At 46.4% G+C, this 17,655-nt stretch overlaps 1 pseudogene; it reads right to left on the bottom strand.

Annotated features, from left to right (window-relative positions):
* Nucleotides 1-1,392: 1,392 nt before the first annotated feature.
* LOC119283547 lies at nt 1,393-9,236 on the bottom strand (annotated as a pseudogene).
* Between the last annotated feature and the right edge of the window lie 8,419 nt (nt 9,237-17,655).

Genomic DNA, 17,655 nt, shown 5'->3' with positions numbered 1-17,655 from the left:
GTCTTCCAGCACCCAAGCCGGGGCTTCGAGGATGAGCAGGTGGTGCATCGGCCTCGCCGCAATGACAGAGTTCACAAGAATCAGGCGCCCAGAACGCTGCATTAGGCCACGCTGCCATGCAGAAAGGAATGTTCTCACGAGATCGAGCAAGGGTTGCCAATGAGCCTTGGTGAGCTGCTTGATCGCGAGCTGGAGCCCGAGATATCGGCACGAAAAGTTGGTCAGCGGGCACTGGAGGTTTGCCAGGATTCTCTCCTTGTCCTCGTGAATGACTCGTATCACAGGATATTTTCCAAGAGCGCTAGCATCTGGTGACCAATCGAAGACTCGAGAGGCGCGACCCACCGAGAGATGCTACACACGGGGGTTTTACATGCTTTTATGAGATGCTTAGGATCTGATTGGCTTAGATTTGATAAAGTGAGGCGGACCCGCCACTTAAAATCAGGGAGGGACAATTAGTGAAGGCCACGTAGCAGGGTCCGTGAGAGCCCGTGACTTTTGCGCGTGTGTAGTATTATCGCGACCCACCAGACGGCAAGCGGTGGGCGTCTGATCCCACGCGCGGCTGAACCCACGAACCAGAGGAGGGGATCCAAGCGCGCGACCCACCAGACCGCTGTCTGATCCCACGCGCGGCTGAACCCGCGAACCAGAGGAGAGGAAGGGGGTCGAAGCGTGCGACCCACCGGACGGCCGTCTGATCCCACGCGCGGCTGAACACCAAACGGGAGAGAGGTGGCACGCTCCACCCGTGCAAGAGGCCAGGGCGGCTGATCTGCTCTCTGATGCTTCTCTTCTCTCACCACCCCCTGCTGCTTCCCTCTTCTTCTTCCTGAGCGCCCCTGCTGCTCCTTCTGTCTTCGTCCCCTGCTGTTCTTCTTCACCAAACCGAGCCTGTTGTTGTTCTGTGTGTGTGTGTGTAATTCATAAAAATTATTGTTGTGCAATGATGATATTTGTTCAGTCCGAAGACATGCGCCGTTCTTACTTATTTTGTTGATCAGTGAGAGTTTGTACCCACTAGCAATTACAAGTGTGATCAGATGATGTTAGCTCTGGAGAATGATTTGAGAATCTAGTGCTATCGTATTTTCATTCTATTTCATGTTGTTGAGTGCACTGCACTTTCAATCTACTAAACTGTCATGTCTCTTTAATCATGCAAACTTGTTATGCTTTGGTTGCAGCATGTTTCAAGTACCTGGAAATGATTTTAACTTTGCAAATAAAAAATCAGTAATACTATAACCTTGCAAATCAAAATTTAGTACCATCACAACCTTGCAAATCAATATTTAGTAATGAACATTTTAGAAAAAACTGTGCATGGTTCCACTATGGAAGACAAACCAAAATGTACATCAAAGTTCTGTCATGTTATATTTATCTTCAAGACCTCAACATGGGAAATTGCCGCGGTTGCAAGGGGAAGGCAACCGGCAGTGCCTGAGGGCTAAGGGCACTTAACTCTACAAATCAAAATTCAGTACTAACATAAACTTGCAAATCAGAATCCAGTAATTAACCTTTTTGACAAATAGTAAGTCTGCAACTCCATGGCTCCATTGCAAAGTCAGTGTACATCAGGTTCCCAGATACAACAGCAGTTACCTACTCGTACAAATGAAAGAGCAACATTACACTGACTACCCTGATGACCCAAACAGAGCAAAACAGAATCCAGGTTCATATCTAGCTTCACTAGCTAATCCATGTAGAGGCCATTGTAATCAGGTGTGGTTCGTCGTCTTCGTGCAGTCGGCAAGCCACTGACAGCTCTCTTCCATGTAGAGGCCATTTGCAAGGGATATGTAGCACCATTGAATTGCTCACAAAATAGACGGGGAGACATGTCCATCACCTAACTGCGAAGAATGATATAACGATCCATAAAGCATATCACAGACAATTAATACCATGGCTGACTAAAATATCAACAAGCTTCAGTAAAAGCCTTTGAATAAAAAAGAGCAAATACATTTTGCATAAGAATAAGGGAACAAAGAAGAGATGATTTTAAGATCACAAAACTGTTATAACTCTGATAGAGATGATTTTAAGATCACAAAACAGTTATAACTCTGATAAGACACCATTTGAATAATATGGTGATGTGCCTACTTCTTGCGGTGAACATAAAGAAGGCTTTGCTATCATTTGGTGGAACAATTAAGTTGTACAGTACAAATACCAGACTTGAGAAGAAATTCCTTTGTTCTTGATTATGCAACAAAATTGACAAGCTCTTTCTTTCCCGGGAAACTAAACTAGTAAAACTGAATGAAGGAAACTAAGCAAATTACATTCCTAGAGATTGTAGGACGCAACAACAGAACTAAGAGGATAAATGGAAACAGGCATACCAAATACCGTCTAAGCCCTCCGCAATAACATCAGTACAACTTCAAGTAAGAGGTATCAGTGAATATTGGAAATAAAAAATAATTCTACTTGAGCATGATAGTTTTCTACCTTAAGGTCGCCATTGTCCATTTAACCACGGCCATACTCGTTCTACAGATTATTCTAATTCATCTGTATATCTGTATATGTGTGATCAAAACAACAACTTCAGAAATCCTCAGATCAAGTGATCAGTTCACACAAAAATGGCAGCTAACCTGCTGCCCCTGGTTTCCTCTATGGCTCTATGTGTTTTGTTTCCTCACCGGGACTGCGAACTGAGGAAAGGATTGGGCTGGCAGCACTGCCACCACTCGATAGAAAAAGCTCCGCTGAACGATCGGGAGTTTCTTTTTTATTTTACCGAACAATGGGCAGCTATCGACCCCTACGGGATGATGGGAAAGTCCAAAGTAGTATTGGTAAAATGACTAGTTGCCCTTTATCATGGACAGCTTCATTTGCTTGGTACTCCGATATGGGTGATTGGAGTACCAGGGTACCGTAAAAAATCTCAAATAAAATCATTTATGAACGTTAGTGCAAGTCCCTGTTACCACACAAGATTGCTTCAAATCTCAATTACAGGAACACCAAGCAACAAGCCACCTAGCTATTCTCGGTTTCTATGAGTCTATGATGATCCCACACACGACACTTCATTCTCGGTTTCCCTAACTCCCAACTCCATGAAGGTGCACTCACTATCCTAGTTGTTCTTTCTGGACCAGGAGCGTCCAAATTGATGCTAGTCTAAGAAAGTTTACTACAGTGTTGTACAGTCGTAATGAGGCTTGGCGCCGAATGTTGATTCTGACACTATGCAGTGCTGTGATGGCTACAATTCAGCACAAATAAAAATTTCTCACACACTGTTTTTCTCTCATAACTATTTTTTATGGGATTCTCTCCTTTTGTCTGCATTTTTTTTGTTGTGTGGAGAAGCACTTCAACGGTGCAATGCATCAAGAGAAAAAAAAGAAACAAATCAAAGTGAAGAGGAAAAGGTATACTCAATAATTAAAACATTATCTTATTTAAAAACATTGCATCTGATGGGAGAAAATGTGAATGGGATATTAGTAGATGTTCAAAGTGGATGTACCTACATAAGGAGCTCGGCCACATCTTTCCCCTCCACGAATCATTGCTAATTTACTTTTGATAGGAGTAATTGCAATTCTTGTAGCACTCCCAAACAGACTCCAACCTGTAGATCATATAATACCTAGCAGTTAATAAAACTAAACAGAAAATAAAATAAAATTGAGTAGTGGGCTGCAACGACATACATGTCTTTCATTCCCGATTTCTTTAACAAAGAAGTTAAGGCAAGCATCACAAACTCTTCGAGATAATAAGCACCTCCGACCTCCAGTTCATCGAGATTTTGTACCAGTTGCTTGCGGGGGCCATCAACATGGCAGTCAAAGGATTTCTCAATGCCATGTACTGCAAGATGCCTCAATAATTCAATCATGTACTGTAGCTCGTCTTCATAATATGCAGCGCCTTTGTACTCGAAAACATCAATAATGATTTGATTAACAACCGCAGTCATCTTCCCTAACCATAAAGATCCTTCGACCTCCTTCAAGATCTTCTTAAATAAAGGACTTGTATCATTCTGATCGAACGATCTCCATGCATCAAAGATGCCTACCAGCAAATTCAAACGAGCCCTTGAAGGCTTGAAGAGGGATAATGGAGTATCAGTTCTCGCAAATCCTTTGTCTTGAGTCGGTCCGACCACCAGGTAGCATATAGTCCCATGCCACTCAAGAAAGCATGAAAAGGTGACAAATAAGGAACGTAAATCTGAGACTGCATGAATTTTTGCACCACTTTTGTTGCAATACTCTTAAAATCCTTCTCCATCGCAGTGACCATCTTGGGCGATATTTCAGGCTGTATATCAAATAACTTCGGACTTTTTGTGATGACCACCTTGCCATCGTAGGCATCCATATCATTTAAGCCAAAATCACCTTCCCACGAGTACCCAGCTTTATGTTTGCTAATCACATGTTCGACAAGTGCCTGAACCAAGGCGCATTTATCAGGCAAAGGTGTCATGATTTGCTTCTCAACATGACCATGTACACACATTTCTCTAAGCAAAGCAGCGCCAAAACAATCCTCTAGCTTTTCATGCCTGAAAAAATATATACAGCAGTCTCTAATTAAGCACTAAAATAGAACTGAGTTGCATAAATAAATAATAATATAAAAGGGAATGGATTGAGAACATTACTTTTTGGGCATTTCAAGAAATTTTAACTCGAGCTGCTGGATTAAATTCCTGTTGCATTCTGTCAGCTTTATTTTCAAACTTGTTACAAGTTCCAGCATATACTTCCGGGCAATTTCTGTTAACTTCACCATCAGCCTGTTTACAGTATTTAGTAATTAGTATTATGATATTAAAATCAAGGAATCATAAGGAAAATAAGGTGGCTACTAATTTAAAGGGAAAGTGATGGCTACTAATTTAAAGGGAAAATTGGGAAAAATTTCAGCACATATCAGCACACAATCTTATAGCTTGGTTTTCATGCAAGTTATTGTGATTTGTCCCCTTTTGAAAAAAAGGTAATTGTGATTTCAGAATTGGAGCATACTTGTGCTAGTACGGGTAAAGTAACAGGAAAGGAAGCTTCGAAGGGGGGAGGATATCTTCAGGAAAGATCCAACTGTTGGTGCAAAAAAACTACAGGATAGGATACAAGAACAATTACTCAATGTGGATCACAGTTAGCCAAGAAACATCCAAAGCTTGAAAGAGTGGTGCCTCTGTACTAGCTGTATGATTGAAACAAGGATACATTGGTCCTAAATAACTGCCTTGGATGGAGAATATGACACCGTGCTAAACAACTAAAATGTGTAACCTTTGTAGTGTTATTTAAGTGTACCAAGACATTTTGGTGCTAGCTTTCTAAAGGTGACCTATTTGGGTGCTACATAACCAATTTTTCCAAGATTGAAGAGATAAATTTGTCAAAATTATACCTTTCGCCGCCATTGCAGACTCCCATTGCAAGGTCCTTTGACCGACTCAAGAGATGCGAGTAGAGGATGTGCAGTTCCCTTGATCCAGAACCTCTCACAAGCATGCCCCACAATTGAAAACGGTAATATGACATCGTTTCTCCGGATAGAGTAAACCTATCAAAACGAAGTTGTCTGGATTAGAACCCGTTGAGAAGAACAATAACAACAACAACAAAGACTTTAGTCCCAAACAAGTTGGGGTAGGCTAGAGGTGAAACCCATTGAGCAGCATGAGACAAAAAAACATAGAAAAGCGAGATAAACATACTCATCAAGAAACTCCCAAAACATAGGTAGCAATGTGGCATTTTTCTTGTCCGCTCCCTATTCTCTCCTTTTATCCCGGCTGGGGCTCCTCTGCTCATCCCATGGGACCAAGTCATCCATGGGTGGAGGAATCAAATCACCGACAAGATTGGGCAATATTGGCAGAAGGTTGACAAGTCCAGATTCCTCACTCGTGACATTGGCAGAAGATTGGGCAGCATGATTTGAACACTGCAAACAGAACATTGACATTTAAATAAACATGCCAACAAACACAGAATAACTTATAAAGTCTTAGTTCCCCACCCTTTCATAAAAAATAATGTAGGCCTCGCAATCAAGAACGTCCTGCAAGCTGGCTTCTCTGATCATCTCATCGCTTGCATAAAACCAAGACTTGTCATTGCTTTGATGTTCCTGACCATTCATCTTGCTAGCTCTTACATACACAATATAATGACCTCCTTTCCGATCTCCAATGTGTTGAGCAACACCAACTAGACGGTAGGTGTTATTGTCATTCTCGTCAAACCTGAAAATTACAGGAAATAGTGATGACCAGAGCAGTCGTAGAGCTGTACAGTACTGTCGCTCGCTCATAAATCACAAATACTGAGATGCCAAATTCAAAAATATTCAGACCCAGTTCAGTCTGAATAATTGTCTGAAACTACATACGGATGATTAATAGCTAGGTAGTGGTTGGAGATCTTCTTTGGTTAGGAAGGGAGCTGAGAGTGTAGAGTTAGTTAATAAAAGGTTCATTTTCAAAGCTAGGAACAATAAGTATGCATGCCTTTGTTTGTCGCTAACGAGGGACAAAAGAATACTAAGTCAGCAATTATAGTTCATTTTCATGTCATGGGTCCTAGCTAATCTAGCTGCTCCAGCTTTTTCATTCATGGACCTAATTAAGCTGAACTAACTTCAGTTATACTAGTTTCTGTTTTGTTTAATTTGGACGGACGGTTGGTTTTTTTATTGATCAATTATTTCTAAATTTGAGTTGTATTTATTAATTAGTTACTGCTTCATGCTTGAAGATAGCTGGAGTAGTTACTAACACTGCGCTACTACTCTGGTTGATGCATGGATCTATATTCAGTCAGTCAAGGAATGTTTTTTCCTATAATAGTCGGTCAAACAAGTTTTCAGATTCAGGTATTTCTTATCCATTCGAACAAGACTATTAAAAATGATTTCATATTCAGTCAGTCAAAGAAACAATACCTACCTTTCGCCCATGTATGGCTGCATATTAAGAATCTCCTTGAAACACACATGTCCTTCCAATTTATCATATCCAGCAGGATTAGGAGTGCCTGATCAAAGTAATCACCATTACATCTGGAGCTTTGATTATAATCATTCTTTTCCTTGCAGCTCTGAAATTTTTTTTGTTTCATGTTTCTGTTTCTGGTCATTTTGGTTATCGTCACCACCTGACTCCACAACAAGTTTTGTGTTAGCTGCATCAGTACAAGACTCACAGAGCCAATCAAATATCAACTCTTCCTTGGTGTATAAGGAGAAGCAATCCTCAACTGATACAAGATCATCGCCATCATGTGCCTCAGCATCAGCTTTATTGCTCCTCGAAGCTACAGCAGGGAGCTTCCTATCTGGAATTGCCAGTCGGAATATAAGGGTCTCTTCATGTTTCTCCTTGGAACTGTGTACACATTCTGTGCTGGTTAGAGCACTACACTCCTCGCCTGCAAAGATGGAATTGACAATTGTGACCTTCTTTGAAGCATCCATTGAAGGTTGACGTGCTTCATCTTCCTCTTCATCCAAACCATGAATAAAACATTGGATGAGTTCTTCGGCATCCTCCATTCCGCCGGTACTGAATTGGGGCTACTTTGAGCAGATAGATGCAAGCAGTTTTGTTGGGTCAAGGCAGCCTTTTGCATTGCTTGAAGGACTTGTGTTGGCAAAGAGCTCTTTGAAAAGCGCAGCAATTGGCCCTTTGCAAACGTTTTGTCCCATCATTACGCTGCGCAGTGGGTCAAGGGCCAATAAGCACTGCAGCATGGCATTGAAAAAACAGGTGTTGCCGGGATTCCGCAGCCCCCTGATGACATTATATTTGGCAACGTCCTCCTTGGCTATCTCCTCTGACTGGCATATGGAAACAGGCTCCTTGGTTATGTCCTCAGAGTGAGGAGATGATGGACTGCTGGATCCCTTGTCCTCCGTCTCCACCGGTTTCATCTGCGGTGTCACCACCTCCTTCTTGCCCAAACCATCATCATCCTCCGAGCGAGGAGATGACGAACTGCTGGATCCCTTGCCCTCCGCCTCCACCGGTTTCATCTGCGGTGTCACCACCTCCTTCTTGTCCAAACCTTCATCATCCTTCGGATCAAGTGGGTTGGTGTTTGCCTCTAACTCAGTTGAAGCTTCTGCTGATTGTGATGGATGATACTTAAAAACCTTGAGTGGAACCTTCTGGTTACACTCACAACAGTACAGTATATCTTTATCATAGGTGTTGGCAAACCACCGATGCTCAGGTTGCTCCTTGTGATGTGCTCTAACATGGCCCTCTGCCTCGAATCCTGCACCACCACAAAAAAAGCTACCGCACTCCAAGCAAACCCAGGAAGCGCTGCTGTTTGGTTTTGCAGGCTCCTTGGCAGCAGTGCGTCTTGCTGACCTGTTCTTCTTCCTCTCCGTCTTCTCCTCACCACCCGAGCGGTGGGCAGTCAAAGCCTTAAGCTCACACGTCAAACAAACATCGCAATGTTTGGTCCGCAGCCGCTTTTCATTCAACTTAGACATATGCTCACGATCGTAGTGCTGAATGCACTTAAACTCCTGCATTGGGTCACTAGGAACATAAAGGATACACGGTGAGCTTGGTCTGGATCGGTCACTAATGGCGCCGCATCGCATCCAAAAAGGAAAGGTTGGGGGAAAGTTACCTCGGTGTGGCCAGCGATTTCTGGCGAGCCGACGGGCCTTGGGCTTGGGCCCCATGGCGCCGCCGAAGCCGGACGAGTGGATTCGGCACGGCGACGCCGGAGGGGGCGGGTACGGCCGGCGGCACGCGGACGCAGCTTCCTGTGAATGCGAAACGAAGGGGAGGGAGGGAGGGAGTGAGAAAGAGAGGGGAGGGAGACGCTGCGGCTGGAAACTTCACATGCGCCGGCAGCGGCAAATCAGGGGCACAGGGGTCGTGCAACGGAGCTACGCCCGGTCCATGCGCCGGTGCGCAGCGGAGCGCTCGATGCAATGGCACGTTTCGCGGCGGTGCGCAGTGGGCCGGGTGCATACGTTCAACAGGGTGCATCGTGCGTAGGGGTAGAAGCGTACTTGTCATTTGGACTCGTAGGACGATGCGTCAAGCCGTCAATGCCCATGGCCTTGTACTCCAATCCAGAAATTACTAGGAGTCCTTTATATCTTTTCTTGAATGTAATGTAATGTTGAAGATATTCCTGGGAGTCTATGACAGGTGATTTGGACTTGTGCCCATACAGCAACAGCAGCAGCGTGCCCATACGTACGTCCCGAGCTAGGGTTAGCACTAGTACTAGCTAGTAGCCTTGTGGGATGATAGGACCGGTAGCTCACCGGAGAGGCCGCCCCGGCGGTAGGAGTGGTGCCCAAAATACGTACGTAAGCAGAGCAGCCTCGCTCGCTCTATGGCCAGTTTGCAAATAAAGTGCAGTTTTCCAGCGTCTACCATTGCTGCCAGTGCCAGGACCCAGGAGAGAGAGAGGAGAGTTTGGAGTTTAGACTAGCTTGCTTGGTTGCACTAGCAATAAATAGCACGGCTTGGTAGCTCATGACCCTCCCTACTCATGCACAAATCCTACTACTACTACTACTAGTGCTTTGCTTATGGTTATGGTTTAGAACGACTATAGCAATGTCATCATATTGACCCAATCGACCTAAGAACTGCTATATAGTATAGTGATTTTGGACCAAATTAGTAGTATCTAGCTTATGATTTTGGACCTAAGAACATCGTATAAATACGCATGATGAATTAACTATTATATTAACTTAAACATCATATTTTGGATCTTTATCAATTAAATATGCGAATGATCTCGTAAAGAAAAGAAAAAAATCCCACTTATAAGAAAGAAAATTGTCCACCCATCAGACGGTGTGACCCTAATATACTTTATAACAATATATAATATAAGATCGATATACTCATATATAGTTTGTCATCTCTGTTCACCACAGCGGAGAAACCAGAAGCCAAGGTGGTCGAGGCATGGTTCGATAATCGGTGGTTACCCAGATTCCGCGGGCCTCATGAAACCGGGGAAGCCCTTGAGTGGGACCAGATGCGACAACAACTGGCGGGTGTTAGCCTCTCCCTTGGCAGAGATGAGGTCACTTGGATGCTTGAGCCACCCGGGGATTTTTGGACCGGGTCCTTGTACCGAGAGATCTTCCGTTCGGCGCCTCCTTGCGACTTAAGTGGGCTATGGAAGGCTAGAATTCCATCAAAAACTAAAAAAATATTTCTTTAGCAAGTGGCGAGGAATAGGATCTCAATTGGGGATCAAGTGAGAAAACGCAACGTGCCGGGTGATGGCAAGTGCGTACGGTGTGGCGAGGATGAGACATGCGATCATACCATTTTGCGATGCGTCGTCGCTAGATTCGCGTGGAGTGTGCTTCGGGCGACTACGGGTTGTACGTGGAATCCGAGATCTTTCTTGGATGAGTTCCGTTTGATCAAAGCCTCGAGTGGCCAGGATCGTAAGCTTGCTTGGGTGGGGTTTGCGGCCCTTGCGTGGTCTCTTTGGAGAACCCGTAACAAAGCACTTATCGAGGATATATCTTTTTCCGACATCCGGCTAATGTGATGTACAAATTGGTGATCCTTTTGCAGCTATGAAAGCTTCTGGCGAGCAAGGGTGGAGCAACTCGCAGGCAGCCTTCGCACAAGGTGCTATGAGCTACGGCACGCAGGAAGGAGGGACACCACCGGTTGCGGAACCACCCGCCTTGCCGCCCACATCTAGGAGGATGGCTTTGCACACTGTGTCGTGTCAACTGGTCCTGATGGACCTTGCATCGCTCTTTGTTTCGTTATGTTCTGCTTTCGTTTATCTTTAGTACTTGATGGACTTGTCTGTGAGGGCTTCAGTTTAAGTCGGAGCATCTACCTCCGCTCTAAAAAACCCATATATATAGTTCCATATAGTAGTATCATTTTTTTCCTTTTTAGTGGAAGCAGTATGTAAGTTGTTACTAGTAGTATTATTTGATTTATTTATTTTGCTAATCAAGTAGTAGTAATAATAGATTGAAACAGTGCAGGGGGCGCATTTCTTTTGTACCACACCGAGAGGGTGGTCTTTTCTTTTTGAGGTAAATACACGGGCAGTCATAGAACTTGCACGTGACGGTCAGTTTGGTGCATAAACTTGTAAAATACATGTTTCTAGTCATCAAACTTACATGGGCGTGCAAATACGGTGCTTTCTACCGTAGCTGGGCGTACTACATGCATGCGCGGCGTGCCAACATTACATGGGCCCGCTGTCAGTGGCCGAGGAGGTGGGTAATGCGCATGCGTTTTTTTTTCAAAAAGTACCCTTGCATTTCATTTTTTTACACAGAAAAATCTGAAATAAAACAGAAAAAAAGATGGATCACTATGGATGGGATTCGACCACACCTGCAATTCGCATGCATATTGCCCGCCAATCGGCTAACTGATGTTTGACGTCTAACGTGCACAATTAGCTTTATATACGAGGACTGTTCTAATTAAAATAGAAATCAAAGAAAAGGGTTCGTGAAAAGGTGGAAGCCCCGGTTCGAACCATCCGGCCACAATGACGCATAAAAAGAAAACACAATTTATCTTATGTATTTTGCTATTGTTTTTTCTATGTAAGAAAACAACTTATATTCTAGATAAATTTTTTGAATTTGAGTATTTTTCGGAATGAATGCATGTATTTTTTACGGACAAATCAACCAATTTCTGTTAGAGTATCTATAGCAGACCCCTTATATGCGGACCCTTATAGTGTGTTTACAGTGTCTGTTCAGACAACTTTTTGGCGCAAAACCGTAAACTGGCGATTATTTTATGGGTCGGCGCGATATGAGGGATTTGCTAGAGATGCGCTTAGAATTCAAAAAAATATATTAGAAAATCTAGATAAAACAAAATATAGTGCAGAATGAATGTATGTTTGCGGGCAAATCAACTAATTTTTGTTTGAAATCGAATACTTTTAAAGGAAAAAACCTAGATAAAATAAATTGTACTTTAGAATGAATGCAAATAATTTCCTTTGGACAAATCAAAAGAAATTTATGTTTGAATTTGAATAACTTTAAATTTAAAAATCTTGATTAAAGAAAATATAGGTCAGAATGAATGTGCATTTTTTTTGACAAATCAACCTTTTTAAGAATTTGAATAACCCAAACAAAAGATAATATAGTCCATAATGCATGTATATAAATTTCTTTCGAACAAATCAACAGAATTTTGTTTGAATTCGAATAATTTTAAATTGGAAAACTAGATTGAAAAATATAGGCCAGAATGAATGTACGTAAATTTTCCAAACAAGTCAAATAAAAATTTGCTTGAATTCTAATAATTTTAAGTTACAAAATCTAAAAAGCAAATTATAGTGCAGAATGAATGTCCGTAATTTCCTTTCAGACAAATCAGCGGAAAATATGTTCAAATTTTAATAATTTAAATTTAAAAAAGTTGAGAAAAGAAAATATAATTCTAAATGTGTACCTTTATTTAGCCTAAAGGATCTACATATTGGTAGTCCGTGTAAACAACACCGGTGGTGTGGTTAGTACTCTAGCGCTATTACAGCTAGTCGATGGTTCGAACTCCCTCAAACCTATTTTCTAGTCCAAATTATTCACGACGCACACTGACGGGCAGGACCCAGCGGGATACTATTTAACATTACCTGTGTTGGAGGGCTTTTGTACGAAGTTTAAAAAACTTGAGGGTGTTTCTATAAAAAATATCACATGCACAATGCTTCAGCCACTGACAATGGGCACCGGCCACGCTGGCATGCCATGTAGGCAGTGAATACATCCAGGAAATGTGACCGTATTTGCACGTCCATGCAAGTTTGATGACCAGAAACATGTATTTTACAAGTTTATGCACTAAACTGACTGTCACGTGCAAGTTTTATGACTCTTGATATATTTACCTCTTTCTTTTTCCTAGGATAAGATGAAGAGGTGGTCTTTGGTTGCAGGCTTGAAGCGATCGGTAATCTTTTGCTTCCTGCTAGCACTCGATTGATAATACTATCCACAGAGGTAGCGTGACAGCTGCAAGTTCCCTCGGAACTCGTCGAGAACGTACACAGGACTAGGCGTTGGGTTGCCTTACAGCTACTCGCCGAGAATACAGGACTAGCCTCGGGTAGGACTAGCTAGGCTGGGTCATAGCATCATCACCACCAACGTGACAGGGTCCATGTGAATGCGTTCCGTAGCATATGACGCACCGTGCATGTACCGGCTCCCAACAATACTGCATTGGATTTCAACTGTTATAAGGCCAACTCTAGCGCGCGATCCCATCCCGTCCGGCCTTGTCCGTTTAGGACAAAATAGACAGACCCCACGGCCCAGCGCGCGACGGCCTGAACCCGTCTGATCCATTTTATGTCCGAGCCGATCCATTTCGAGCGCAAACATGCGCCGGGTTTGGGTCGCAGCGGACAGCAAACGGACGCGTCGATCGTCCGCTTTGGGGCCGTGTGGCAGGCGGCCACCTACCTCCCACCGCCCGATATTAATGTGCACACGCGGTCGGCCCCACCTGTCATTCGCCTAGGCAAACTGTCGCGGTCCTTCTTAAATGGGGAAGCCGTGGACCGCTCGTCGTCCACACTCCCCACTCCAGCCCGTGCTGCCTCCTCGAAACCTGACACGCCCCAAACCCTAGCTTATTCTATCCCCGTCCTCGATCTCGCCGGTCGGCCGCCTCACAGCCATGGGGTTCTGGAACACCGGCCGCAAAAGGGAAGCACGACCGCGAGGCTGGCTCGTCCTCGGGCCGCCGTTGTGGTTCTGTGAAAAAGGAGCCCGCATCACCACTGCGTTGGACCCCCGCGCCTGCCCCATTCACCATCGGCCCTACGGCCGGCGTCGAGCGCGACCGGCAGTACATCCACGTGGATGTATGCCGGAGTTATTGGGATACGAGGACGCCGCTCCCGTGGAGCGACGTGCACCTTGGCATCTCTTCGCCGACTGGGTGCCGATCCCGCCGGTCCCGACGAGCAACCGTGCGCGCCGCGAGGAGATCCAGCGCCGCTTCCTGCCGGACGACCTGTACTATGACCCCAGGTACGCCCCTGACTCCGACCTGTGGGACACGTGGTTCCGGGACGAGCACGACACGCAGCGCGCCTCTTTCTTCGTCGGCACATCGTCGGGGCCGCGGCGGCCACATCGAAAGCGCGCAGTGCCTGCTCCCCAAGTGGGCGGGTGCGCGGCCTCACACACATGTCATCGCCTTCACCATCTCTGTCGCCACCACCACCTCCTCGCATGACAGCGGAGGAGGAGGCCCGGCTCATGCAACGTGTCATGAAGGACTCCATGAAGACGCACGATAAGCGCCAATGGGAGGGCCTCGAGGAGATGATGGCCCTCTCTGCGGTCGGCGACGTCGCCATCCCCAAGCTGCAGATGGTGAGGGCGGAGGAGGTGATGGAGGAGGAGCCCGTGGCCGCGTTCCACCCAGGCCTGGTGGGCCAGCAGTGGAGCTGGTCGTGCACGGCTCCGGAGATGGCTGACGCTGTGGGGGCGTGAACTGGTGCCCCGCGCCACCGCGGTCACCGGAGCGGGAGGCGTCGCCATGGGAGGAGGTGGTGCAGGCACTTCCCGCCTTTCATCCCTTCCCCGTGTACCACGCACCGCCCTTCCATCTCTGGACGTCGCCGGACTACGTCGACCTCGTCAGCGACGACGACGACAACGACGGCCACTGAGAAGACGGCCACGGCCACGACATCGACGGGAGCGTGCGGGCGGCGGTTTTTTTATGTTAATTATGTCTATGTGAACCTTGGAACTGAGCCGTTTTGTGGCCGTGATGGTTAATTTATGTCTTATGTTTTTATGTTTGCGTTTATTTAATTTTTTCGGCATTTCATTTAGTTTTCTGTTTTCTTTAATCACGTCTACCCGGACATGATTTGAGGTGCGGCCGCGTGTTGGACGCATCGACAACCCAACGGCGCCAAGCGGACATGGGCGAACCCATTGCCGCCCCAAACGGACGAAATCCGGCCAAACCAGACGTCTGTTTGGAGTTGTGCGGTGGAGTTGGCATAAGGCGCAGAGTGTACTCTACTAGTACGTGCGCGTACGCTCGGTTTGGCAAAAGACTACACTCGTTGACTCACGAAACAGTTTGAATTCAATTCGCCAAGTTGAATTTCGTCTGGTCTCCCTTGTACCAATACGTGCATGCAGTGATCGATTCAAATTTCATGCATCAATGCGCCTGGAACTGGTCGGGGCCGTAAACCGTTGGGGTCGAGCCGAGGCGAGGCCCCGGCCGGAGGGTCGAACAAACAAAGCTGGAACCTGCAAGCACCCATCTCCTTTCCCACAGCCGGATTAGAGAGGGCATGCTCGCCTGCCAAGCCACCGGCTACCTCTCGACAAGACTCCCTAGACGGGCAGAGGCTTTTGCCATCTGCAACGGCCAAGCCAACGGGCTTCTCACCTCTGGCTCCTCTTGACATGACCAGACGCCCCACTTGCAGCTTGCTTGCATACCCCGTTACCCGTACCTCAACGGAGAGAGAGAGAGAGACCGCAAATTCTTTCACAGAGAGAGCTACTGATGATGCCTAAGCGGTGGTGGTGGGAAGAGAGAGAGAGAGCGCGAGCGAGCGAGCGAACGCGCAGCGTAGTAGTATAACAACAATGACCAAGCTTTGTTTGGAAACTGGAAACAATAATCAAAATGACCGCCAGAATCTTTTGCACCAAGGACCCCGGGACAAACCAATCAAGCTAAGGGCATCTCCAACACAACAGGCCCGCGAGATCGGGGAAAAAGCGGATTTTAGCGCGTGCTGGTCCGTTTGGCGTGCTCGAGCAGGTGCGAAAAAATATGGCGCGGGAGAAAGAATCATGCATGCTGTAAAAACCCACGCGCGAGCCCGCCAACTGCCACTCCATCGTCTCCTTCTTTCCCGCCGCGCCCTTCTTCCCCGCCTCCAGCTCCACGTCGGCGCCACCACGCCCTTCTCCCCATGCGGCCGCGCCTTCTCCCCCGCCGCCGGCATGCCACCGCACGCCCGGAACAGCTCTAGCTACCGCGGCGTCCGCGCCCATCCCTCTGGCATGTATTATGCGGAGATCCGCTCCCGTGATACGCGTCTCAGTCTGGGGACGTTCGAGACCGCCCATAAGGCCGGCCGCGCGTACGACGCGGCGGCGTGGCGCCTCTCGAGGCCACGTTCATGGATGAACTTCTCGGATGTGCGGACGTTCCAGCAGGCGCAGGACCTCGCGCCTCCGCTGCAGCTGATCACCGACGAGGAACGCCGCATCCATCGTAGGTGGGAGCGCCGACTCCTCCTCGCCGAGGCGGACGAGCACGCCATAGCAGAGTAGCGCCGGCGCTTCCGGGAGGATGTCACCGCCGAAAATGACTTCTGGGCGCAGAAGAGGTGTCGACCTTTGACGACAATGATCCTTGATGGAATGACTCGTTCATGTCGTCGGACTACACCACCGAGGACCGAGGAGGACGACGACAACGAGGAGTAAATTCTAGTCTATTTGCATCGTACTATCGTTTTTATCTATTTTATTTGTATCGTATTAACTAGTTTGTGATATTGGGCTTGAACTATGCTATTTGAATTTTATCTATATGTTGTTTTATTGTTTGTATGTGTTTCATCGTAGTATCGGTTACTCGCGCGCGCCGTATTTTTATGGCGCGTGCTGACCATATTTTACAACGGCCGCTGGAGCCAGCGTCCTGCTGCGCATAAAAAAAGTATATTTCAACACTATAGAAATTATTTAGGGCGCCGCGTATTACGCGACTGTTGGAGATGCTCTCACCTAGGAGGCAACGCGGGGTAACCCAGCAGGCCAGCACCGGGACCATGCAGCAGTGAGCTAGTCGGACACAACGGCGACTTCAATTCATAGCACAAAGTGGCTGGCAATGGAGGCAAAAAACACAAAACTAACCTTTAATGACAAGTTTAGCATGAAATGATATGATCCAAGTTGGAAACTCTTTTCACGGTCTAACTCTTTTTGCTACCACCACCCACCACCCACCAAGACGTGTACAAGGCCTACCACAAGAGATATTGGCGTTATCCCCTAGTCCATGCTCGGTCAGTCGCTGTGCGCTTGACCAGGCCGTGGTGACGACGTGACGTTGCCAAAGGCTACTGTCACAAGGCTAGGGTGTTTGCCCACTAGCCCATCGGCGGAGTAGAATGTAGAGCAGCGCCATACCTTTGTTTTTTCAGGAACACAGTGATAACAAAAATCACTCAGGTGGCTCATTACAATCAGCATGAAGGATCTTCTGTTCAAGTGTAGCTGAGCAAAGCACGTATGGAAAGCACCGGGCATTCATGAATTAATTGAGAGATCTTGTCTTGTTCATCGTCCAGGACAATCTGTTTTAGAGGAATTGTTGTACTCGTGCCCTCATCAGTCACTGGTTTTGGGACAGGCCCCATTGCCAGAGCTTGTTGCGATGGCCCGTTGGTATCTATGGTGGGAGAGGAGGCAAATTAGCGTGATATTCAGGTGCAGTCCCCAGAAAGATCTGCGATGGCAATCAAAGTGTTATCCTCAAATTTCAGGTCTGCTGAAGTCTCTCATGCAAGGTTGAGAAAGGATAGATGGGCTCCACCAACAGGTGATTGTGTTAAGATAAAC

Source organism: Triticum dicoccoides, chromosome 4A, assembly GCF_002162155.2.
Source record: "Triticum dicoccoides isolate Atlit2015 ecotype Zavitan chromosome 4A, WEW_v2.0, whole genome shotgun sequence".
Lineage (NCBI taxonomy): Eukaryota > Viridiplantae > Streptophyta > Magnoliopsida > Poales > Poaceae > Triticum > Triticum dicoccoides.
The sequence above is the reverse complement of the archived record's forward strand: the minus strand, read 5'-3'. Positions and strand labels throughout refer to the sequence as shown.